The following is a 25,960-nucleotide window of genomic DNA, read 5'->3' on the forward strand; positions in this document are numbered from 1 at the left end:
CTTAGAAACAGTGCATTTGCTGGGAGAAAAGTGCATTACTGTGCGCTTTCACCGTTCAGCAAATACATGTGTAGAAGCACAGCGCTAGCAGAAAAGACCGTTTCTCAACGTTTTCTAACTCAGGGAACAAGTTGCACACTTCTGAGATGCATTTGGGCAACTTTGTCAGAAATGAGTTTTTTGCCTAAAGAGACATGCCTATTTGCACAGTAGTACAGATTCTGAGTATGTAATTGGGCTTGATGAAATCAGCATTTCTCTTGCTTCCCTGTGCGTAGGGAAGCTCAGTTTTAGTCACAGTAGCTCCCACAAGTGTATCCTCAGTGTTCCCATTTCCTTAGAAACAGTGTATTTGCTGGGAGAAAAGTGCATTACTGTGCGCTTTCACCGTTCAGCAAATACATGTGTAGAAGCACAGCGCTAGCAAAATCGAACGTTTCTCGACGTTTTCTAACTCAGGGAACAAGTTGCACACTTCTGAGATGCATTTGGGCAACTTTGTCAGAAATGAGTTTTTTGCCTACAGAGACATGCCTATTTGCGCAGTAGTACAGATTCTGAGTATGTAACTGGGCTTGATGAAATCAGCATTTCTCTTGCTTCCCTGTGCGTAGGGAAGCTCAGTTTTAGTCACAGTAGCTCCCACAAGTGTCTCCTCAGTGTGTTCCCATTTCCTTAGAAACAGTGTATTTGCTGGGAGAAAAGTGCATTACTGTGCGCTTTCACCGTTCAGCAAATACATGTGTAGAAGCACAGCGCTAGCAGAAACGAAAATTTCTCGACATTTTCTAACTCAGGGAACAAGTTGCACACTTCTCAGATGCATTTGGGCAACTTTGTCAGAAATGAGTATTTTGCCTAAAGAGACATGCCTATTTGCGCAGTAGTACAGATTCTGAGTATGTAACTGGGCTTGATGAAATCAGCATTTCTCTTGCGTCCCTGTGCGTAGGGAAGCTCAGTTTTAGTCACTGTAGCTCCCACAAGTGTCTCCTCAGTGTGTTCCATTTCCTTAGAAACAGTGTATTTGCTGGGAGAAAAGTGCATTACTGTGCGCTTTCACCGTTCAGCAAATACATGTGTAGAAGCACAGCGCTAGCAGAAACGACCGTTTCTCGACGTTTTCTAACTCAGGGAACAAGTTGCACACTTCTGAGATGCATTTGGGCAACTTTGTCAGAAATGAGTTTTTTGCCTAAAGAGACATGCCTATTTGCGCAGTAGTACAGATTCTGAGTATGTAACTGGGCTTGATGAAAACAGCATTTCTCTTGCTTCCCTGTGCGTAGGGAAGCTCAGTTTTAGTCACAGTAGCTCCCACAAGTGTCTCCTCAGTGTGTTCCCATTTCCTTAGAAACAGTGTATTTGCTGGGAGAAAAGTGCATTACTGTGCGCTTTCACCGTTCAGCAAATACATGTGTAGAAGCACAGCGCTAGCAGAAACGACCGTTTCTCGACGTTTTCTAACTCAGGGAACAAGTTGCACACTTCTGAGATGCATTTGGGGAACTTTGTCAGAAATGAGTTTTTTGCCTAAAGAGATATTCCTATTTGCGCAGTAGTACAGATTCTGAGTATGTAACTGGGCTTGATGAAATCAGCATTTCTCTTGCTTCCCTGTGCGTAGGGAAGCTCAGTTTTAGTCACAGTAGCTCCCACAAGTGTCTCCTCAGTGTGTTCCCATTTCCTTAGAAACAGGTTATTTGCTGGGAGAAAAGTGCATTACTGTGCGCTTTCACCGTTCAGCAAATACATGTGTAGAAGCACAGCGCTAGCAAAAACGAACGTTTCTCGACGTTTTCTAACTAGGGAACAAGTTGCACACTTCTGAGATGCATTTGGGCAACTTTGTCAGAAATGAGTTTTTTGCCTAAAGAGATATTCCTATTTGCGCAGTAGTACAGATTCTGAGTATGTAACTGGGCTTGATGAAATCAGCATTTCTCTTGCTTCCCTGTGCGTAGGGAAGCTCAGTTTTAGTCACAGTAGCTCCCACAAGTGTCTCCTCAGTGTGTTCCCATTTCCTTAGAAACAGTGTATTTGCTGGGAGAAAAGTGCATTACTGTGCGCTTTCACCGTTCAGCAAATACATGTGTAGAAGCACAGCGCTAGCAGAAACGAACATTTCTCGACGTTTTCTAACTCAGGGAACAAGTTGCACACTTCTGAGATGCATTTGGGCAACTTTGTCAGAAATGAGTTTTTTGCCTAAAGAGACATGCCTATTTGCGCAGTAGTACAGATTCTGAGTATGTAACTGGGCTTGATGAAATCAGCATTTCTCTTGCTTCCCTGTGCGCAGGGAAGCTCAGTTTTAGTCTCTGTAGCTCCCACAAGTGTCTCCTCAGTGTGTTCCCATTTCCTTAGAAACAGTGTATTTGCTGGGAGAAAAGTGCATTACTGTGCGCTTTCACCGTTCAGCAAATACATGTGTAGAAGCACAGCGCTAGCAGAAAAGACCGTTTCTCGACGTTTTCTAACTCAGGGAACAAGTTGCACACTTCTGAGATGCATTTGGGCAACTTTGTCAGAAATGAGTTTTTTGCCTAAAGAGACATGCCTATTTGCGCAGTAGTACAGATTCTGAGTATGTAAATGGGCTTGATGAAATCAGCATTTCTCTTGCTTCCCTGTGCGTAGGGAAGCTCAGTTTTAGTCACAGTAGCTCCCACAAGTGTCTCCTCAGTGTGTTCCCATTTCCTTAGAAACAGTGTATTTGCTGGGAGAAAAGTGCATTACTATGCGCTTTCACCGTTCAGCAAATACATGTGTAGAAGCACGGCGCTAGCACAAACGACCGTTTCTCGACGTTTTCTAACTCAGGGAACAAGTTGCACACTTCTGAGATGCATTTGGGCAACTTTGTCAGAAATGAGTTTTTTGCCTAAAGAGACATGCCTATTTGCGCAGTAGTACAGATTCTGAGTATGTAACTGGGCTTGATGAAATCAGCATTTCTCTTGCTTCCCTGTGCGTAGGGAAGATCAGTTTTAGTCTCAGTAGGTCCCACAAGTGTCTCCTCAGTGTGTTCCCATTTCCTTAGAAACAGTGTATTTGCTGGGAGAAAAGTGCATTACTGTGCGCTTTCACCGTTCAGCAAATACATGTGTAGAAGCACAGCGCTAGCAGAAACGAAAATTTCTCGACGTTTTCTAACTCAGGGAACAAGTTGCACACTTCTGAGATGCATTTGGGCAACTTTGTCAGAAATGAGTATTTTGCCTAAAGAGACATGCCTATTTGCGCAGTAGTACAGATTCTGAGTATGTAACTGGGCTTGATGAAATCAGCATTTCTCTTGCTTCCCTGTGCGTAGGGAGCTCAGTTTTAGTCACTGTAGCTCCCACAAGTGTCTCCTCAGTGTGTTCCCATTTCCTTAGAAACAGTGTATTTGCTGGGAGAAAAGTCCATTACTGTGCGCGTTCACCGTTCAGCAAATACATTTGTAGAAGCACAGCGCTAGCAGAAACGACCGTTTCTCGACGTTTTCTAACTCAGGGAACAAGTTGCACACTTCTGAGATGCATTTGGGCAACTTTGTCAGAAATGAGTTTTTTGCCTAAAGAGACATGCCTATTTGCGCAGTAGTACAGATTCTGAGTATGTAACTGGGCTTGATGAAATCAGCATTTCTCTTGCTTCCCTGTGCGTAGGGAAGCTCAGTTTTAGTCACAGTAGCTCTCACAAGTGTCTCCTCAGTGTGTTCCCATATCCTTAGAAACAGTGTATTTGCTGGGAGAAAAGTGAATTACTGTGCGCTTTCACCGTTCAGCAAATACATGTGTAGAAGCACAGCGCTAGCAGAAATGAACGTTTCTCGACGTTTTCTAACTCAGGGAACAAGTTCCACACTTCTGAGATGCATTTTGGCAACTTTGTCAGAAATGAGTTTTTTGCCTACAGAGACATGCCTATTTGCGCAGTAGTACAGATTCTGAGTATGTAATTGGGCTTGATGAAATCAGCATTTCTCTTGCTTCCCTGTGCGTAGGGAAGCTCAGTTTTAGTCACAGTAGCTCCCACAAGTGTCTCCTCAGTGTGTTCCCATTTCCTTAGAAACAGTGTTTTTGCTGGGAGAAAAGTGCATTACTGTGCGCTTTCACCGTTCAGCAAATACATGTGTAGAAGCACAGCGCTAGCAGAAACGACCGTTTCTCGACGTTTTCTAACTCAGGGAACAAGTTGCACACTTCTGAGATGCATTTGGGCAACTTTGTCAGAAATGAGTTTTTTGCCTGAAGAGACATGCCTATTTGCGCAGTAGTACAGATTCTGAGTATGTAACTGGGCTTGATGAAATCAGCATTTCTCTTGCTTCCCTGTGCGTAGGGAAGCTCAGTTTTAGTCACAGTAGCTCCCACAAGTGTCTCCTCAGTGTGTTCCCATTTCCTTAGAAACAGTGTATTTGCTGGGAGAAAAGTGCATTACTATGCGCTTTCACCGTTCAGCAAATACATGTGTAGAAGCACGGCGCTAGCACAAACGACCGTTTCTCGACGTTTTCTAACTCAGGGAACAAGTTGCACACTTCTGAGATGCATTTGGGCAACTTTGTCAGAAATGAGTTTTTTGCCTAAAGAGACATGCCTATTTGCGCAGTAGTACAGATTCTGAGTATGTAACTGGGCTTGATGAAATCAGCATTTCTCTTGCTTCCCTGTGCATAGGGAAGCTCAGTTTTAGTCACAGTAGGTCCCACAAGTGTCTCCTCAGTGTGTTCCCATTTCCTTAGAAACAGTGTATTTGCTGGGAGGAAATTGCATTACTGTGCGCTTTCACCGTTCAGCAAATACATGTGTAGAAGCACAGCGCTAGCAGCTACGAACGTTTCTCGACGTTTTCTGACTCAGGGAACAAGTTGCACACTTCTGAGATGCATTTGGGCAACTTTGTCAGAAATGAGTTTTTTGCCTAAAGAGACATGCCTATTTGCGCAGTAGTACAGATTCTGAGTATGTAAATGGGCTTGATGAAATCAGCATTTCTCTTGCTTCCCTGTGCGTAGGGAAGCTCAGTTTTAGTCACAGTAGCTCCCACAAGTGTCTCCTCAGTGTGTTCCCATTTCCTTAGAAACAGTGTATTTGCTGGGAGAAAAGTGCATTACTGTGCGCTTTCACCGTTCAGCAAATACATGTGTAGAAGCACGGCGCTAGCACAAACGACCGTTTCTCGACGTTTTCTAACTCAGGGAACAAGTTGCACACTTCTGAGATGCATTTGGGCAACTTTGTCAGAAATGAGTTTTTTGCCTAAAGAGATATTCCTATTTGCGCAGTAGTACAGATTCTGAGTATGTAACTGGGCTTGATGAAATCAGCATTTCTCTTGCTTCCCTGTGCATAGGGAAGCTCAGTTTTAGTCACAGTAGCTCCCACAAGTGTCTCCTCAGTGTGTTCCCAGTTCCTTAGAAACAGTGTATTTGCTGGGAGAAAAGTGCATTACTGTGCGCTTTCACCGTTCAGCAAATACATGTGTAGAAGCACAGCGCTAGCAGAAACGAACGTTTCTCGACGTTTTCTAACTCAGGGAACAAGTTGCACACTTCTGAGATGCATTTGGGCAACTTTGTCAGAAATGAGTTTTTTGCCTACAGAGACATGCCTATTTGCGCAGTAGTACAGATTCTGAGTATGTAACTTGGCTTGATGAAATCAGCATTTCTCTTGCTTCCCTGTGCGTAGGGAAGCTCAGTTTTAGTCACAGTAGCTCCCACAAGTGTCTCCTCAGTGTGTTCCCATTTCCTTAGAAACAGTGTATTTGCTGGGAGAAAAGTGCATTACTGTGCGCTTTCACCGTTCAGCAAATACATGTGTAGAAGCACGGCGCTAGCACAAACGACCGTTTCTCGACGTTTTCTAACTCAGGGAACAAGTTGCACACTTCTGAGATGCATTTGGGCAACTTTGTCAGAAATGAGTTTTTTGCCTAAAGAGACATGCCTATTTGCGCAGTAGTACAGATTCTGAGTATGTAACTGGGCTTGATGAAATCAGCATTTCTCTTGCTTCCCTGTGCGTAGGGAAGCTCAGTTTTAGTCACAGTAGGTCGCACAAGTGTCTCCTCAGTGTGTTCCCATTTCCTTAGAAACAGTGTATTTGCTGGGAGAAAAGTGCATTACTGTGCGCTTTCACCGTCCAGCAAATACATGTGTAGAAGCACAGCGCTAGCAGAAACGAACGTTTCTCGACGTTTTCTAACTCAGGGAACAAGTTGCACACTTCTGAGATGCATTTGGGCAACTTTGTCAGAAATGAGTTTTTTGCCTACAGAGACATGCCTATTTGCGCAGTAGTACAGATTCTGAGTATGTTACTGGGCTTGATGAAATCAGCATTTCTCTTGCTTCCCTGTGCGTAGGGAAGCTCAGTTTTAGTCACAATAGCTCCCACAAGTGTCTCCTCAGTGTGTTCCCATTTCCTTAGAAACAGTGTATTTGCTGGGAGAAAAGTGCATTACTGTGCGCTTTCACCGTTCAGCAAATACATGTGTAGAAGCACAGCGCTAGCAGAAAAGACCGTTTCTCGACGTTTTCTAACTCAGGGAACAAGTTGCACACTTCTGGGATGCATTTGGGCAACTTTGTCAGAAATGAGTTTTTTGCCTACAGAGACATGCCTATTTGCGCAGTAGTACAGATTCTGAGTATGTTACTGGGCTTGATGAAATCAGCATTTCTCTTGCTTCCCTGTGCGTAGGGAAGCTCAGTTTTAGTCACAGTAGCTTCCACAAGTGTCTCCTCAGTGTTCCCATTTCCTTAGAAACAGTGTATTTGCTGGGAGAAAAGTGCATTACTGTGCGCTTTCACCGTTCAGCAAATACATGTGTAGAAGCACAGCGCTAGCAAAAACGAACGTTTCTCGACGTTTTCTAACTCAGGGAACAAGTTGCACACTTCTGAGATGCATTTGGGCAACTTTGTCAGAAATGAGTTTTTTGCCTAAAGAGACATGCCTATTTGCGCAGTAGTACAGATTCTGAGTATATAACTGGGCTTGATGAAATCAGCATTTCTCTTGCTTCCCTGTGCGTAGGGAAGCTCAGTTTTAGTCACAGTAGCTCCCACAAGTGTCTGCTCAATGTTCCCATTGCCTTAGAAACAGTGTATTTGCTGGAAGAAAAGTGCTTTACTGTGCGCTTTCACCGTTCAGCAAATACATGTGTAGAAGCACAGCGCTAGCAGAAACGAACGTTTCTCGACGTTTTCTAACTCAGGGAACAAGTTGCACACTTCTGAGATGCATTTGGGCAACTTTTTCAGATATGAGTTTTTTGCCTAAAGAGACATGCCTATTTGCGCAGTAGTACAGATTCTGAGTTTGTAACTGGGCTTGATGAAATCAGCATTTCTCTTGTTTCCCTGTGCGTAGGGAAGCTCAGTTTTAGTCACAGTAGCTCCCACAAGTGTCTCCTCAGTGTGTTCCCATTTCCTTAGAAACAGTGTATTTGCTGGGAGAAAAGTGCATTACTGTGCGCTTTCACCGTTCAGCAAATACATGTGTAGAAGCACAGCGCTAGCAGAAAAGACCGTTTCTCGACGTTTTCTAACTCAGGGAACAAGTTGCACACTTCTGAGATGCATTTGGGCAACTTTGTCAGAAATGAGTTTTTTGCCTAAAGAGACATGCCTATTTGCGCAGTAGTACAGATTCTGAGTATGTAAATGGGCTTGATGAAATCAGCATTTCTCTTGCTTCCCTGTGCGTAGGGAAGCTCAGTTTTAGTCACAGTAGCTCCCACAAGTGTCTCCTCAGTGTGTTCCCATTTCCTTAGAAACAGTGTATTTGCTGGGAGAAAAGTGCATTACTGTGCGCTTTCACCGTTCAGCAAATACATGTGTAGAAGCACGGCGCTAGCACAAACGACCGTTTCTCGACGTTTTCTAACTCAGGGAACAAGTTGCACACTTCTGAGATGCATTTGGGCAACTTTGTCAGAAATGAGTTTTTTGCCTAAAGAGACATGCCTATTTGCGCAGTAGTACAGATTCTGAGTATGTAACTGGGCTTGATGAAATCAGCATTTCTCTTGCTTCCCTGTGCGTAGGGAAGCTCAGTTTTAGTCACAGTAGGTCGCACAAGTGTCTCCTCAGTGTGTTCCCATTTCCTTAGAAACAGTGTATTTGCTGGGAGAAAAGTGCATTACTGTGCGCTTTCACCGTCCAGCAAATACATGTGTAGAAGCACGGCGCTAGCAGAAACGAACGTTTCTCGACGTTTTCTAACTCAGGGAACAAGTTGCACACTTCTGAGATGCATTTGGGCAACTTTGTCAGAAATGAGTTTTTTGCCTACAGAGACATGCCTATTTGCGCAGTAGTACAGATTCTGAGTATGTTACTGGGCTTGATGAAATCAGCATTTCTCTTGCTTCCCTGTGCGTAGGGAAGCTCAGTTTTAGTCACAGTAGCTCCCACAAGTGTCTCCTCAGTGTGTTCCCATTTCCTTAGAAACAGTGTATTTGCTGGGAGAAAAGTGCATTACTGTGCGCTTTCACCGTTCAGCAAATACATGTGTAGAAGCACGGCGCTAGCACAAACGACCGTTTCTCGACGTTTTCTAACTCAGGGAACAAGTTGCACACTTCTGAGATGCATTTGGGCAACTTTGTCAGAAATGAGTTTTTTGCCTAAAGAGACATGCCTATTTGCGCAGTAGTACAGATTCTGAGTATGTAACTGGGCTTGATGAAATCAGCATTTCTCTTGCTTCCCTGTGCGTAGGGAAGCTCAGTTTTAGTCACAGTAGGTCGCACAAGTGTCTCCTCAGTGTGTTCCCATTTCCTTAGAAACAGTGTATTTGCTGGGAGAAAAGTGCATTACTGTGCGCTTTCACCGTCCAGCAAATACATGTGTAGAAGCACAGCGCTAGCAGAAACGAACGTTTCTCGACGTTTTCTAACTCAGGGAACAAGTTGCACACTTCTGAGATGCATTTGGGCAACTTTGTCAGAAATGAGTTTTTTGCCTACAGAGACATGCCTATTTGCGCAGTAGTACAGATTCTGAGTATGTTACTGGGCTTGATGAAATCAGCATTTCTCTTGCTTCCCTGTGCGTAGGGAAGCTCAGTTTTAGTCACAGTAGCTCCCACAAGTGTCTCCTCAGTGTGTTCCCATTTCCTTAGAAACAGTGTATTTGCTGGGAGAAAAGTGCATTACTGTGCGCTTTCACCGTTCAGCAAATACATGTGTAGAAGCACAGCGCTAGCAGAAACGACCGTTTCTCGACGTTTTCTAACTCAGGGAACAAGTTGCACACTTCTGAGATGCATTTGGGCAACTTTGTCAGAAATGAGTTTTTTGCCTAAAGAGACATGCCTATTTGCGCAGTAGTACAGATTCTGAGTATGTAACTGGGCTTGATGAAATCAGCATTTCTCTTGCTTCCCTGTGCGTAGGGAAGCTCAGTTTTAGTCACAGTAGCTTCCACAAGTGTCTCCTCAGTGTTCCCATTTCCTTAGAAACAGTGTATTTGCTGGGAGAAAAGTGCATTACTGTGCGCTTTCACCGTTCAGCAAATACATGTGTAGAAGCACAGCGCTAGCAAAAACGAACGTTTCTCGACGTTTTCTAACTCAGGGAACAAGTTGCACACTTCTGAGATGCATTTGGGCAACTTTGTCAGAAATGAGTTTTTTGCCTAAAGAGACATGCCTATTTGCGCAGTAGTACAGATTCTGAGTATGTAAGTGGGCTTGATGAAATCAGCATTTCTCTTGCTTCCCTGTGCGTAGGGAAGCTCAGTTTTAGTCACAGTAGCTCCCACAAGTGTCTGCTCAATGTTCCCATTGCCTTAGAAACAGTGTATTTGCTGGAAGAAAAGTGCTTTACTGTGCGCTTTCACCGTTCAGCAAATACATGTGTAGAAGCACAGCGCTAGCAGAACCGAACGTTTCTCGACGTTTTCTAACTCAGGGAACAAGTTGCACACTTCTGAGATGCATTTGGGCAACTTTGTCAGATATGAGTTTTTTGCCTAAAGAGACATGCCTATTTGCGCAGTAGTACAGATTCTGAGTATGTAACTGGGCTTGATGAAATCAGCATTTCTCTTGCTTCCCTGTGCGTAGGGAAGCTCAGTTTTAGTCACAGTAGCTCCCACAAGTGTCTCCTCAGTGTGTTCCCATTTCCTTAGAAACAGTGTATTTGCTGGGAGAAAAGTGCATTACTGTGCGCTTTCACCGTTCAGCAAATACATGTGTAGAAGCACAGCGCTAGCTGAAAAGACCGTTTCTCGACGTTTTCTAACTCAGGGAACAAGTTGCACACTTCTGAGATGCATTTGGGCAACTTTGTCAGAAATGAGTTTTTTGCCTAAAGAGACATGCCTATTTGCGCAGTAGTACAGATTCTGAGTATGTAAATGGGCTTGATGAAATCAGCATTTCTCTTGCTTCCCTGTGCGTAGGGAAGCTCAGTTTTAGTCACAGTAGCTCCCACAAGTGTCTCCTCAGTGTGTTCCCATTTCCTTAGAAACAGTGTATTTGCTGGGAGAAAAGTGCATTATTATGCGCTTTCACCGTTCAGCAAATACATGTGTAGAAGCACGGCGCTAGCACAAACGACCGTTTCTCGACGTTTTCTAACTCAGGGAACAAGTTGCACACTTCTGAGATGCATTTGGGCAACTTTGTCAGAAATGAGTTTTTTGCCTAAAGAGACATGCCTATTTGCGCAGTAGTACAGATTCTGAGTATGTAACTGGACTTGATGAAATCAGCATTTCTCTTGCTTCCCTGTGCGTAGGGGCTTGATGAAATCAGCATTTCTCTTGCTTCCCTGTGCGTAGGGAAGCTCAGTTTTAGTCACAGTAGGTCGCACAAGTGTCTCCTCAGTGTGTTCCCATTTCCTTAGAAACAGTGTATTTGCTGGGAGAAAAGTGCATTACTGTGCGCTTTCACCGTCCAGCAAATACATGTGTAGAAGCACAGCGCTAGCAGAAACGAACGTTTCTCGACGTTTTCTAACTCAGGGAACAAGTTGCACACTTCTGAGATGCATTTGGGCAACTTTGTCAGAAATGAGTTTTTTGCCTACAGAGACATGCCTATTTGCGCAGTAGTACAGATTCTGAGTATGTAACTGGGCTTGATGAAATCAGCATTTCTCTTGCTTCCCTGTGCGTAGGGAAGCTCAGTTTTAGTCACAGTAGCTCCCACAAGTGTCTCCTCAGTGTGTTCCCATTTCCTTAGAAACAGTGTATTTGCTGGGAGAAAAGTGCATTACTATGCGCTTTCACCGTTCAGCAAATACATGTGTAGAAGCACGGCGCTAGCACAAACGACCGTTTCTCGACGTTTTCTAACTCAGGGAACAAGTTGCACACTTCTGAGATGCATTTGGGCAACTTTGTCAGAAATGAGTTTTTTGCCTAAAGAGACATGCCTATTTGCGCAGTAGTACAGATTCTGAGTGTGTAACTGGGCTTGATGAAATCAGCATTTCTCTTGCTTCCCTGTGCGTAGGGAAGCTCAGTTTTAGTCACAGTAGGTCGCACAAGTGTCTCCTCAGTGTGTTCCCATTTCCTTAGAAACAGTGTATTTGCTGGGAGAAAAGTGCATTACTGTGCGCTTTCGCCGTCCAGCAAATACATGTGTAGAAGCACAGCGCTAGCAGAAACGAACGTTTCTCGACGTTTTCTAACTCAGGGAACAAGTTGCACACTTCTGAGATGCATTTGGGCAACTTTGTCAGAAATGAGTTTTTTGCCTACAGAGACATGCCTATTTGCGCAGTAGTACAGATTCTGAGTATGTTACTGGGCTTGATGAAATCAGCATTTCTCTTGCTTCCCTGTGCGTAGGGAAGCTCAGTTTTAGTCACAGTAGCTCCCACAAGTGTCTCCTCAGTGTGTTCCCATTTCCTTAGAAACAGTGTATTTGCTGGGAGAAAAGTGCATTACTGTGCGCTTTCACCGTTCAGCAAATACATGTGTAGAAGCACAGCGCTAGCAGAAAAGACCGTTTCTCGACGTTTTCTAACTCAGGGAACAAGTTGCACACTTCTGAGATGCATTTGGGCAACTTTGTCAGAAATGAGTTTTTTGCCTATAGAGACATGCCTATTTGCGCAGTAGTACAGATTCTGAGTATGTAACTGGGCTTGATGAAATCAGCATTTCTCTTGCTTCCCTGTGCGTAGGGAAGCTCAGTTTTAGTCACAGTAGCTTCCACAAGTGTCTCCTCAGTGTTCCCATTTCCTTAGAAACAGTGTATTTGCTGGGAGAAAAGTGCATTACTGTGCGCTTTCACCGTTCAGCAAATACATGTGTAGAAGCACAGCGCTAGCAAAAACGAACGTTTCTCGACGTTTTCTAACTCAGGGAACAAGTTGCACACTTCTGAGATGCATTTGGGCAACTTTGTCAGAAATGAGTTTTTTGCCTAAAGAGACATGCCTATTTGCGCAGTAGTACATATTCTGAGTATATAACTGGGCTTGATGAAATCAGCATTTCTCTTGCTTCCCTGTGCGTAGGGAAGCTCAGTTTTAGTCACAGTAGCTCCCACAAGTGTCTGCTCAATGTTCCCATTGCCTTAGAAACAGTGTATTTGCTGGAAGAAAAGTGCTTTACTGTGCGCTTTCACCGTTCAGCAAATACATGTGTAGAAGCACAGCGCTAGCAGAAACGAACGTTTCTCGACGTTTTCTAACTCAGGGAACAAGTTGCACACTTCTGAGATGCATTTGGGCAACTTTGTCAGAAATGAGTTTTTTGCCTAAAGAGACATGCCTATTTGCGCAGTAGTACAGATTCTGAGTATGTAACTGGGCTTGATGAAATCAGCATTTCTCTTGCTTCCCTGTGCGTAGGGAAGCTCAGTTTTAGTCACAGTAGCTCCCACAAGTGTCTCCTCAGTGTGTTCCCATTTCCTTAGAAACAGTGTATTTGCTGGGAAAAAAGTGCATTATTATGCGCTTTCACCGTTCAGCAAATACATGTGTAGAAGCACGGCGCTAGCACAAACGACCGTTTCTCGACCTTTTCTAACTCAGGGAACAAGTTGCACACTTCTGAGATGCATTTGGGCAACTTTGTCAGAAATGAGTTTTTTGCCTAAAGAGACATGCCTATTTGCGCAGTAGTACAGATTCTGAGTATGTAACTGGACTTGATGAAATCAGCATTTCTCTTGCTTCCCTGTGCGTAGGGAAGATCAGTTTTAGTCACAGTAGCTCCCACAAGTGTCTCCTCAGTGTGTTCCCATTTCCTTAGAAACAGTGTATTTGCTGGGAGAAAAGTGCATTACTGTGCGCTTTCACCGTTCAGCAAATACATGTGTAGAAGCACAGCGCTAGCAGAAACGAAAATTTCTCGACGTTTTCTAACTCAGGGAACAAGTTGCACACTTCTCAGATGCATTTGGGCAACTTTGTCAGAAATGAGTATTTTGCCTAAAGAGACATGCCTATTTGCGCAGTAGTACAGATTCTGAGTATGTAACTGGGCTTGATGAAATCAGCATTTCTCTTGCGTCCCTGTGCGTAGGGAAGCTCAGTTTTAGTCACAGTAGCTCCCCCAAGTGTCTCCTCAGTGTTCCCATTTCCTTAGAAACAGTGTATTTGCTGGGAGAAAAGTGCATTACTGTGCGCTTTCACCGTTCAGCAAATACATGTGTAGAAGCACAGCGCTAGCAGAAAAGACCGTTTCTCGACGTTTTCTAACTCAGGGAACAAGTTGCACACTTCTGAGATGCATTTGGGGAACTTTGTCAGAAATGAGTTTTTTGCCTAAAGAGATATTCCTATTTGCGCAGTAGTACAGATTCTGAGTATGTAACTGGGCTTGATGAAATCAGCATTTCTCTTGCTTCCCTGTGCGTAGGGAAGCTCAGTTTTAGTCACAGTAGCTCCCACAAGTGTCTCCTCAGTGTGTTCCCATTTCCTTAGAAACAGTGTATTTGCTGGGAGAAAAGTGCATTATTATGCGCTTTCACCGTTCAGCAAATACATGTGTAGAAGCACGGCGCTAGCACAAACGACCGTTTCTCGACGTTTTCTAACTCAGGGAACAAGTTGCACACTTCTGAGATGCATTTGGGCAACTTTGTCAGAAATGAGTTTTTTGCCTAAAGAGACATGCCTATTTGCGCAGTAGTACAGATTCTGAGTATGTAACTGGACTTGATGAAATCAGCATTTCTCTTGCTTCCCTGTGCGTAGGGAAGCTCAGTTTTAGTCACAGTAGCTCCCACAAGTGTCTCCTCAGTGTGTTCCCATTTCCTTAGAAACAGTGTATTTGCTGGGAGAAAAGTGCATTAATGTGCGCTTTCACCGTACAGCAAATACATGTGTAGAAGCACAGCGCTAGCAGCTACGAACGTTTCTCGACGTTTTCTAACTCAGGGAACAAGTTGCACACTTCTGAGATGCATTTGGGCAACTTTGTCAGAAATGAGTTTTATGCCTACAGAGACATGCCTATTTGCGCAGTAGTACAGATTCTGAGTATGTAACTGGGCTTAATGAAATCAGCATTTCTCTTGCTTCCCTGTGCGTAGGGAAGCTCAGTTTTAGTCACAGTAGGTCGCACAAGTGTCTCCTCAGTGTGTTCCCATTTCCTTAGAAACAGTGTATTTGCTGGGAGAAAAGTGCATTACTGTGCGCTTTCACCGTCCAGCAAATACATGTGTAGAAGCACAGCGCTAGCAGAAACGAACGTTTCTCGACGTTTTCTAACTCAGGGAACAAGTTGCACACTTCTGAGATGCATTTGGGCAACTTTGTCAGAAATGAGTTTTTTGCCTACAGAGACATGCCTATTTGCGCAGTAGTACAGATTCTGAGTATGTAACTGGGCTTGATGAAATCAGCATTTCTCTTGCTTCCCTGTGCGTAGGGAAGCTCAGTTTTAGTCACAGTAGCTCCCACAAGTGTCTCCTCAGTGTGTTCCCATTTCCTTAGAAACAGTGTATTTGCTGGGAGAAAAGTGCATTACTATGCGCTTTCACCGTTCAGCAAATACATGTGTAGAAGCACGGCGCTAGCACAAACGACCGTTTCTCGACGTTTTCTAACTCAGGGAACAAGTTGCACACTTCTGAGATGCATTTGGGCAACTTTGTCAGAAATGAGTTTTTTGCCTAAAGAGACATGCCTATTTGCGCAGTAGTACAGATTCTGAGTGTGTAACTGGGCTTGATGAAATCAGCATTTCTCTTGCGTCCCTGTGCGTAGGGAAGCTCAGTTTTAGTCACTGTAGCTCCCACAAGTGTCTCCTCAGTGTGTTCCATTTCCTTAGAAACAGTGTATTTGCTGGGAGAAAAGTGCATTACTGTGCGCTTTCACCGTTCAGCAAATACATGTGTAGAAGCACAGCGCTAGCAGAAAGGACCGTTTCTCGACGTTTTCTGACTCAGGGAACAAGTTGCACACTTCTGAGATGCATTTGGGCAACTTTGTCAGAAATGAGTTTTTTGCCTAAAGAGACATGCCTATTTGCGCAGTAGTACAGATTCTGAGTATGTAACTGGGCTTGATGAAAACAGCATTTCTCTTGCTTCCCTGTGCATAGGGAAGCTCAGTTTTAGTCACAGTAGCTCCCCCAAGTGTCTCCTCAGTGTTCCCATTTCCTTAGAAACAGTGTATTTGCTGGGAGAAAAGTGCATTACTGTGCGCTTTCACCGTTCAGCAAATACATGTGTAGAAGCACAGCGCTAGCAGAAAAGACCGTTTCTCGACGTTTTCTAACTCAGGGAACAAGTTGCACACTTCTGAGATGCATTTGGGCAACTTTGTCAGAAATGAGTTTTTTGCCTAAAGAGACATGCCTATTTGCGCAGTAGTACAGATTCTGAGTATGTAACTGGACTTGATGAAATCAGCATTTCTCTTGCTTCCCTGTGCGTAGGGAAGCTCAGTTTTAGTCACAGTAGCTCCCACAAGTGTCTCCTCAGTGTGTTCCCATTTCCTTAGAAACAGTGTATTTGCTGGGAGAAAAGTGCATTAATGTGCGCTTTCACCGTACAGCAAATACATGTGTAGAAGCACAGCGCTAGCAGCTACGAACGTTTCTCGACGTTTTCTAACTCAGGGAACAAGTTGCACACTTCTGAGATGCATTTGGGCAACTTTGTCAGAAATGAGTTTTTTGCCTACAGAGACATGCCTATTTGCGCAGTAGTACAGATTCTGAGTATGTAACTGGGCTTGATGAAATCAGCATTTCTCTTGCTTCCCTGTGCGTAGGGAAGCTCAGTTTTAGTCACAGTAGGTCGCACAAGTGTCTCCTCAGTGTGTTCCCATTTCCTTAGAAACAGTGTATTTGCTGGGAGAAAAGTGCATTACTGTGCGCTTTCACCGTCCAGCAAATACATGTGTAGAAGCACAGCGCTAGCAGAAACGAACGTTTCTCGACGTTTTCTAACTCAGGGAACAAGTTGCACACTTCTGAGATGCATTTGGGCAACTTTGTCAGAAATGAGTTTTTTGCCTACAGAGACATGCCTATTTGCGCAGTAGTACAGATTCTGAGTATGTAACTGGGCTTGATGAAATCAGCATTTCTCTTGCTTCCCTGTGCGTAGGGAAGCTCAGTTTTAGTCACAGTAGCTCCCACAAGTGTCTCCTCAGTGTGTTCCCATTTCCTTAGAAACAGTGTATTTGCTGGGAGAAAAGTGCATTACTATGCGCTTTCACCGTTCAGCAAATACATGTGTAGAAGCACGGCGCTAGCACAAACGACCGTTTCTCGACGTTTTCTAACTCAGGGAACAAGTTGCACACTTCTGAGATGCATTTGGGCAACTTTGTCAGAAATGAGTTTTTTGCCTAAAGAGACATGCCTATTTGCGCAGTAGTACAGATTCTGAGTGTGTAACTGGGCTTGATGAAATCAGCATTTCTCTTGCGTCCCTGTGCGTAGGGAAGCTCAGTTTTAGTCACTGTAGCTCCCACAAGTGTCTCCTCAGTGTGTTCCATTTCCTTAGAAACAGTGTATTTGCTGGGAGAAAAGTGCATTACTGTGCGCTTTCACCGTTCAGCAAATACATGTGTAGAAGCACAGCGCTAGCAGAAAGGACCGTTTCTCGACGTTTTCTGACTCAGGGAACAAGTTGCACACTTCTGAGATGCATTTGGGCAACTTTGTCAGAAATGAGTTTTTTGCCTAAAGAGACATGCCTATTTGCGCAGTAGTACAGATTCTGAGTATGTAACTGGGCTTGATGAAAACAGCATTTCTCTTGCTTCCCTGTGCATAGGGAAGCTCAGTTTTAGTCACAGTAGCTCCCCCAAGTGTCTCCTCAGTGTTCCCATTTCCTTAGAAACAGTGTATTTGCTGGGAGAAAAGTGCATTACTGTGCGCTTTCACCGTTCAGCAAATACATGTGTAGAAGCACAGCGCTAGCAGAAAAGACCGTTTCTCGACGTTTTCTAACTCAGGGAACAAGTTGCACACTTCTGAGATGCATTTGGGCAACTTTGTCAGAAATGAGTTTTTTGCCTAAAGAGACATGCCTATTTGCGCAGTAGTACAGATTCTGAGTATGTAACTGGACTTGATGAAATCAGCATTTCTCTTGCTTCCCTGTGCGTAGGGAAGCTCAGTTTTAGTCACAGTAGCTCCCACAAGTGTCTCCTCAGTGTGTTCCCATTTCCTTAGAAACAGTGTATTTGCTGGGAGAAAAGTGCATTAATGTGCGCTTTCACCGTACAGCAAATACATGTGTAGAAGCACAGCGCTAGCAGCTACGAACGTTTCTCGACGTTTTCTAACTCAGGGAACAAGTTGCACACTTCTGAGATGCATTTGGGCAACTTTGTCAGAAATGAGTTTTTTGCCTACAGAGACATGCCTATTTGCGCAGTAGTACAGATTCTGAGTATGTAACTGGGCTTGATGAAATCAGCATTTCTCTTGCTTCCCTGTGCGTAGGGAAGCTCAGTTTTAGTCACAGTAGGTCGCACAAGTGTCTCCTCAGTGTGTTCCCATTTCCTTAGAAACAGTGTATTTGCTGGGAGAAAAGTGCATTACTGTGCGCTTTCACCGTCCAGCAAATACATGTGTAGAAGCACAGCGCTAGCAGAAACGAACGTTTCTCGACGTTTTCTAACTCAGGGAACAAGTTGCACACTTCTGAGATGCATTTGGGCAACTTTGTCAGAAATGAGTTTTTTGCCTACAGAGACATGCCTATTTGCGCAGTAGTACAGATTCTGAGTATGTAACTGGGCTTGATGAAATCAGCATTTCTCTTGCTTCCCTGTGCGTAGGGAAGCTCAGTTTTAGTCACAGTAGCTCCCACAAGTGTCTCCTCAGTGTGTTCCCATTTCCTTAGAAACAGTGTATTTGCTGGGAGAAAAGTGCATTACTATGCGCTTTCACCGTTCAGCAAATACATGTGTAGAAGCACGGCGCTAGCACAAACGACCGTTTCTCGACGTTTTCTAACTCAGGGAACAAGTTGCACACTTCTGAGATGCATTTGGGCAACTTTGTCAGAAATGAGTTTTTTGCCTAAAGAGACATGCCTATTTGCGCAGTAGTACAGATTCTGAGTGTGTAACTGGGCTTGATGAAATCAGCATTTCTCTTGCGTCCCTGTGCGTAGGGAAGCTCAGTTTTAGTCACTGTAGCTCCCACAAGTGTCTCCTCAGTGTGTTCCATTTCCTTAGAAACAGTGTATTTGCTGGGAGAAAAGTGCATTACTGTGCGCTTTCACCGTTCAGCAAATACATGTGTAGAAGCACAGCGCTAGCAAAAACGAACGTTTCTCGACGTTTTCTAACTCAGGGAACAAGTTGCACACTTCTGAGATGCATTTGGGGAACTTTGTCAGAAATGAGTTTTTTGCCTAAAGAGATATTCCTATTTGCGCAGTAGTACAGATTCTGAGTATGTAACTGGGCTTCATGAAATCAGCATTTCTCTTGCTTCCCTGTGCGTAGGGAAGCTCAGTTTTAGTCACAGTAGCTCCCACAAGTGTCTCCTCAGTGTGTTCCCATTTCCTTAGAAACAGTGTATTTGCTGGGAGAAAAGTGCATTATTATGCGCTTTCACCGTTCAGCAAATACATGTGTAGAAGCACGGCGCTAGCACAAACGACCGTTTCTCGACGTTTTCTAACTCAGGGAACAAGTTGCACACTTCTGAGATGCATTTGGGCAACTTTGTCAGAAATGAGTTTTTTGCCTAAAGAGACATGCCTATTTGCGCAGTAGTACAGATTCTGAGTATGTAACTGGACTTGATGAAATCAGCATTTCTCTTGCTTCCCTGTGCGTAGGGAAGCTCAGTTTTAGTCACAGTAGCTCCCACAAGTGTCTCCTCAGTGTGTTCCCATTTCCTTAGAAACAGTGTATTTGCTGGGAGAAAAGTGCATTAATGTGCGCTTTCACCGTACAGCAAATACATGTGTAGAAGCACAGCGCTAGCAGCTACGAACGTTTCTCGACGTTTTCTAACTCAGGGAACAAGTTGCACACTTCTGAGATGCATTTGGGCAACTTTGTCAGAAATGAGTTTTATGCCTACAGAGACATGCCTATTTGCGCAGTAGTACAGATTCTGAGTATGTAACTGGGCTTGATGAAATCAGCATTTCTCTTGCTTCCCTGTGCGTAGGGAAGCTCAGTTTTAGTCACAGTAGGTCGCACAAGTGTCTCCTCAGTGTGTTCCCATTTCCTTAGAAACAGTGTATTTGCTGGGAGAAAAGTGCATTACTGTGCGCTTTCACCGTCCAGCAAATACATGTGTAGAAGCACAGCGCTAGCAGAAACGAACGTTTCTCGACGTTTTCTAACTCAGGGAACAAGTTGCACACTTCTGAGATGCATTTGGGCAACTTTGTCAGAAATGAGTTTTTTGCCTACAGAGACATGCCTATTTGCGCAGTAGTACAGATTCTGAGTATGTAACTGGGCTTGATGAAATCAGCATTTCTCTTGCTTCCCTGTGCGTAGGGAAGCTCAGTTTTAGTCACAGTAGCTCCCACAAGTGTCTCCTCAGTGTGTTCCCATTTCCTTAGAAACAGTGTATTTGCTGGGAGAAAAGTGCATTACTATGCGCTTTCACCGTTCAGCAAATACATGTGTAGAAGCACGGCGCTAGCACAAACGACCGTTTCTCGACGTTTTCTAACTCAGGGAACAAGTTGCACACTTCTGAGATGCATTTGGGCAACTTTGTCAGAAATGAGTTTTTTGCCTAAAGAGACATGCCTATTTGCGCAGTAGTACAGATTCTGAGTGTGTAACTGGGCTTGATGAAATCAGCATTTCTCTTGCGTCCCTGTGCGTAGGGAAGCTCAGTTTTAGTCACAGTAGGTCGCACAAGTGTCTCCTCAGTGTGTTCCCATTTCCTTAGAAACAGTGTATTTGCTGGGAGAAAAGTGCATTACTGTGCGCTTTCACCGTCCAGCAAATACATGTGTAGAAGCACAGCGCTAGCAGAAACGAACGTTTCTCGACGTTTTCTAACTCAGGGAACAAGTTGCACACTTCTGAGATGCATTTGGGCAACTTTGTCAGAAATGAGTTTTTTGCCTACAGAGACATGCCTATTTGCGCAGTAGTACAGATTCTGAGTATGTTACTGGGCTTGATGAAATCAGCATTTCTCTTGCTTCCCTGTGCGTAGGGAAGCTCAGTTTTAGTCACAGTAGCTTCCACAAGTGTCTCCTCAGTGTTCCCATTTCCTTAGAAACAGTGTATTTGCTGGGAGAAAAGTGCATTACTGTGCGCTTTCACCGTTCAGCAAATACATGTGTAGAAGCACAGCGCTAGCAAAAACGAACGTTTCTCGACGTTTTCTAACTCAGGGAACAAGTTGCACACTTCTGAGATGCATTTGGGCAACTTTGTCAGAAATGACTTTTTTGCCTAAAGAGACATGCCTATTTGCGCAGTAGTACAGATTCTGAGTATATAACTGGGCTTGATGAAATCAGCATTTCTCTTGCTTCCCTGTGCGTAGGGAAGCTCAGTTTTAGTCACAGTAGCTCCCACAAGTGTCTGCTCAATGTTCCCATTGCCTTAGAAACAGTGTATTTGCTGGAAGAAAAGTGCTTTACTGTGCGCTTTCACCGTTCAGCAAATACATGTGTAGAAGCACAGCGCTAGCAGAAACGAACGTTTCTCGACGTTTTCTAACTCAGGGAACAAGTTGCACACTTCTGAGATGCATTTGGGCAACTTTTTCAGATATGAGTTTTTTGCCTAAAGAGACATGCCTATTTGCGCAGTAGTACAGATTCTGAGTATGTAACTGGGCTTGATGAAATCACCATTTCTCTTGCTTCCCTGTGCGTAGGGAAGCTCAGTTTTAGTCACAGTAGCTCCCACAAGTGTCTCCTCAGTGTGTTCCCATTTCCTTAGAAACAGTGTATTTGCTGGGAGAAAAGTGCATTACTGTGCGCTTTCACCGTTCAGCAAATACATGTGTAGAAGCACAGCGCTAGCAGAAAAGACCGTTTCTCGACGATTTCTAACTCAGGGAACAAGTTGCACACTTCTGAGATGCATTTGGGCAACTTTGTCAGAAATGAGTTTTTTGCCTAAAGAGACATGCCTATTTGCGCAGTAGTACAGATTCTGAGTATGTAAATGGGCTTGATGAAATCAGCATTTCTCTTGCTTCCCTGTGCGTAGGGAAGCTCAGTTTTAGTCACAGTAGCTCCCACAAGTGTCTCCTCAGTGTGTTCCCATTTCCTTAGAAACAGTGTATTTGCTGGGAAAAAAGTGCATTATTATGCGCTTTCACCGTTCAGCAAATATATGTGTAGAAGCACGGCGCTAGCACAAACGACCGTTTCTCGACGTTTTCTAACTCAGGGAACAAGTTGCACACTTCTGAGATGCATTTGGGCAACTTTGTCAGAAATGACTTTTTTGCCTAAAGAGACATGCCTATTTGCGCAGTAGTACAGATTCTGAGTATGTAACTGGGCTTGATGAAATCAGCATTTCTCTTGCTTCCCTGTGCGTAGGGAAGCTCAGTTTTAGTCACAGTAGGTCGCACAAGTGTCTCCTCAGTGTGTTCCCATTTCCTTAGAAACAGTGTATTTGCTGGGAGAAAAGTGCATTACTGTGCGCTTTCACCGTCCAGCAAATACATGTGTAGAAGCACAGCGCTAGCAGAAACGAACGTTTCTCGACGTTTTCTAACTCAGGGAACAAGTTGCACACTTCTGAGATGCATTTGGGCAACTTTGTCAGAAATGAGTTTTTTGCCTACAGAGACATGCCTATTTGCGCAGTAGTACAGATTCTGAGTATGTAACTGGGCTTGATGAAATCAGCATTTCTCTTGCTTCCCTGTGCGTAGGGAAGCTCAGTTTTAGTCACAGTAGCTCCCACAAGTGTCTCCTCAGTGTGTTCCCATTTCCTTAGAAACAGTGTATTTGCTGGGAGAAAAGTGCATTACTGTGCGCTTTCACCGTTCAGCAAATACATGTGTAGAAGCACAGCGCTAGCAGAAACGAAAATTTCTCGACATTTTCTAACTCAGGGAACAAGTTGCACACTTCTCAGATGCATTTGGGCAACTTTGTCAGAAATGAGTATTTTGCCTAAAGAGACATGCCTATTTGCGCAGTAGTACAGATTCTGAGTATGTAACTGGGCTTGATGAAATCAGCATTTCTCTTGCGTCCCTGTGCGTAGGGAAGCTCAGTTTTAGTCACTGTAGCTCCCACAAGTGTCTCCTCAGTGTGTTCCATTTCCTTAGAAACAGTGTATTTGCTGGGAGAAAAGTGCATTACTGTGCGCTTTCACCGTTCAGCAAATACATGTGTAGAAGCACAGCGCTAGCAGAAAGGACCGTGTCTCGACGTTTTCTGACTCAGGGAACAAGTTGCACACTTCTGAGATGCATTTGGGCAACTTTGTCAGAAATGAGTTTTTTGCCTAAAGAGACATGCCTATTTGCGCAGTAGTACAGATTCTGAGTATGTAACTGGGCTTGATGAAAACAGCATTTCTCTTGCTTCCCTGTGCGTAGGGAAGCTCAGTTTTAGTCACAGTAGCTCCCACAAGTGTCTCCTCAGTGTGTTCCCATTTCCTTAGAAACAGTGTATTTGCTGGGAGAAAAGTGCATTACTGTGCGCTTTCACCGTTCAGCAAATACATGTGTAGAAGCACAGCGCTAGCAGAAACGACCGTTTCTCGACGTTTTCTAACTCAGGGAACAAGTTGCACACTTCTGAGATGCATTTGGGGAACTTTGTCAGAAATGAGTTTTTTGCCTAAAGAGATATTCCTATTTGCGCAGTAGTACAGATTCTGAGTATGTAACTGGGCTTGATGAAATCAGCATTTCTCTTGCTTCCCTGTGCGTAGGGAAGCTCAGTTTTAGTCACAGTAGCTCCCACAAGTGTCTCCTCAGTGTGTTCCCATTTCCTTAGAAACAGTGTATTTGCTGGGAGAAAAGTGCATTACTGTGCGCTTTCACCGTTCAGCAAATACATGTGTAGAAGCACAGCGCTAGCAAAAACGAACGTTTCTCGACGTTTTCTAACTCAGGGAACAAGTTGCACACTTCTGAGATGCATTTGGGCAACTTTGTCAGAAATGAGTTTTTTGCCTACAGAGACATGCCTATTTGCGCAGTAGTACAGATTCTGAGTATGTAACTGGGCTTGATGAAATCAGCATTTCTCTTGCTTCCCTGTGCGTAGGGAAGCTCAGTTTTAGTCACAGTAGCTCCCACAAGTGTCTCCTCAGTGTGTTCCCATTTACTTAGAAACAGTGCATTTGCTGGGAGAAAAGTGCATTACTGTGCGCTTTCACCGTTCAGCAAATACATGTGTAGAAGCACAGCGCTAGCAGAAAAGACCGTTTCTCGACGTTTTCTAACTCAGGGAACAAGTTGCACACTTCTGAGATGCATTTGGGCAACTTTGTCAGAAATGAGTTTTTTGCCTAAAGAGACATGCCTATTTGCACAGTAGTACAGATTCTGAGTATGTAATTGGGCTTGATGAAATCAGCATTTCTCTTGCTTCCCTGTGCATAGGGAAGCTCAGTTTTAGTCACAGTAGCTCCCACAAGTGTATCCTCAGTGTTCCCATTTCCTTAGAAACAGTGTATTTGCTGGGAGAAAAGTGCATTACTGTGCGCTTTCACAGTTCAGCAAATACATGTGTAGAAGCACAGCGCTAGCAAAAACGAACGTTTCTCGACGTTTTCTAACTCAGGGAACAAGTTGCACACTTCTGAGATGCATTTGGGCAACTTTGTCAGAAATGAGTTTTTTGTCTACAGAGACATGCCTATTTGCGCAGTAGTACAGATTCTGAGTATGTAACTGGGCTTGATGAAATCAGCATTTCTCTTGCTTCCCTGTGCGTAGGGAAGCTCAGTTTTAGTCACAGTAGCTCCCACAAGTGTCTCCTCAGTGTGTTCCCATTTCCTTAGAAACAGTGTATTTGCTGGGAGAAAAGTGCATTACTGTGCGCTTTCACCGTTCAGCAAATACATGTGTAGAAGCACAGCGCTAGCAGAAACGAACGTTTCTCGATGTTTTCTAACTCAGGGAACAAGTTGCACACTTCTGAGATGCATTTGGGCAACTTTGTCAGAAATGAGTTTTTTGCCTACAGAGACATGCCTATTTGCGCAGTAGTACAGATTCTGAGTATGTAACTGGGCTTGATGAAATCAGCATTTCTCTTGCTTCCCTGTGCGTAGGGAAACTCAGTTTTAGTCACAGTAGCTCCCACAAGTGTCTGCTCAGTGTTCCCATTGCCTTAGAAAAGTGTATTTGCTGGGAGAAAAGTGCATTACTGTGCGCTTTCACCGTTCAGCAAATACATGTGTAGAAGCACAGCGCTAGCAAAAACGAACGTTTTTCGACGTTTTCTAACTCAGGGAACAAGTTGCACACTTCTGAGATGCATTTGGGCAACTTTGTCAGAAATGAGTTTTTTGCCTAAAGAGACATGCCTATTTGCGCAGTAGTACAGATTCTGAGTATGTAAATGGGCTTGATGAAATCAGCATTTCTCTTGCTTCCCTGTGCGTAGGGAAGCTCAGTTTTAGTCACAGTAGCTCCCACAAGTGTCTCCTCAGTGTGTTCCCATTTCCTTAGAAACAGTGTATTTGCTGGGAGAAAAGTGCATTATTATGCGCTTTCACCGTTCAGCAAATACATGTGTAGAAGCACGGCGCTAGCACAAACGACCGTTTCTCGACGTTTTCTAACTCAGGGAACAAGTTGCACACTTCTGAGATGCATTTGGGCAACTTTGTCAGAAATGAGTTTTTTGCCTAAAGAGACATGCCTATTTGCGCAGTAGTACAGATTCTGAGTATGTAACTGGACTTGATGAAATCAGCATTTCTCTTGCTTCCCTGTGCGTAGGAAAGATCAGTTTTAGTCACAGTAGCTCCCACAAGTGTCTCCTCAGTGTGTTCCCATTTCCTTAGAAACAGTGTATTTGCTGGGAGAAAAGTGCATTAATGTGCGCTTTCACCGTACAGCAAATACATGTGTAGAAGCACAGCTCTAGCAGCTACGAACGTTTCTCGACGTTTTCTGACTCAGGGAACAAGTTGCACACTTCTGAGATGCATTTGGGCAACTTTGTCAGAAATGAGTATTTTGCCTAAAGAGACATGCCTATTTGCGCAGTAGTACAGATTCTGAGTATGTAACTGGGCTTGATGAAATCAGCATTTCTCTTGCGTCCCTGTGCGTAGGGAAGCTCAGTTTTAGTCACTGTAGCTCCCACAAGTGTCTCCTCAGTGTGTTCCATTTCCTTAGAAACAGTGTATTTGCTGGGAGAAAAGTGCATTACTGTGCGCTTTCACCGTTCAGCAAATACATGTGTAGAAGCACAGCGCTAGGAGAAAGGACCGTTTCTCGACGTTTTCTGACTCAGGGAACAAGTTGCACACTTCTGAGATGCATTTGGGCAACTTTGTCAGAAATGAGTTTTTTGCCTAATGAGACATGCCTATTTGCGCAGTAGTACAGATTCTGAGTATGTAACTGGGCTTGATGAAATCAGCATTTCTCTTGCTT

Source organism: Acomys minous (assembly GCF_964271855.1).
Source record: "Acomys minous genome assembly, contig: scaffold_23, whole genome shotgun sequence".
Classification (NCBI taxonomy): domain Eukaryota; kingdom Metazoa; phylum Chordata; class Mammalia; order Rodentia; family Muridae; genus Acomys; species Acomys minous.